The sequence below is a fragment of the Limulus polyphemus genome, unplaced genomic scaffold (genome assembly GCF_000517525.1).
Source record: "Limulus polyphemus unplaced genomic scaffold, Limulus_polyphemus-2.1.2 Scaffold181378, whole genome shotgun sequence".
Classification (NCBI taxonomy): domain Eukaryota; kingdom Metazoa; phylum Arthropoda; class Merostomata; order Xiphosura; family Limulidae; genus Limulus; species Limulus polyphemus.
In genome coordinates this window covers 1-630 of record NW_013846974.1, presented here as the reverse complement: position 1 = coordinate 630, position 630 = coordinate 1, and the positions used below count along the sequence as shown (strand labels likewise).

At 33.2% G+C, this 630-nt stretch overlaps 1 long non-coding RNA gene across 1 annotated transcript; it reads right to left on the bottom strand.

Annotated features, from left to right (window-relative positions):
- Positions 1 to 31: 31 nt before the first annotated feature.
- LOC111084841 lies at positions 32 to 624 on the bottom strand. Its single transcript, XR_002609748.1, has 3 exons — positions 521 to 624; positions 110 to 389; positions 32 to 54 (listed from the first exon to the last, which is right to left on the bottom strand). It is a non-coding gene; the product is annotated as an uncharacterized LOC111084841 (long non-coding RNA).
- Between the last annotated feature and the right edge of the window lie 6 nt (positions 625 to 630).

Below are 630 nucleotides of genomic sequence, written 5' to 3'. Positions count from 1 at the left end.
CTTTACTTCGTTAGAATGGTTACATCACTATACTTCGTTAGAATGGTTACATCACTTTACTTCATTAAAATGGTTACACCACTTTACTACATTAGAATGGTTACATCACCTTTACTTCGTTAGAATGGTTACATCACCTTTACTACATTAGAATGGTTACATCACCTTTACTTCGTTAGAATGGTTACATCACCTTTACTACATTAGAATGGTTACATCACCTTTACTTCGTTAGAATGGTTACATCACCTTTACTTCGTTAGAATGGTTACATCACCTTTACTTCGTTAGAATGGTTACATCACCTTTACTTCATTAGAATGGTTACATCACCTTTACTTCGTTAGAATGGTTACATCACCTTTACTACATTAGAATGGTTACATCACCTTTACTATGATGTAACCATTCTAATGTTCTAACGAAGTAAAGGTGATGTAATCATTCTAATGAAGTAAAGTGGTTACATCACATTCTAACGAAGTAAAGGAAGTAAAGGTGATGTAACCGATTACATCACCTTTACTTCGTTAGAATGGTTACATCACTTTACTTCATTAAAATGGTTACATCACTTTACTACATTAGAATGGTTACATCACCTTTACTTCGTTAGAATGGTTACATCAC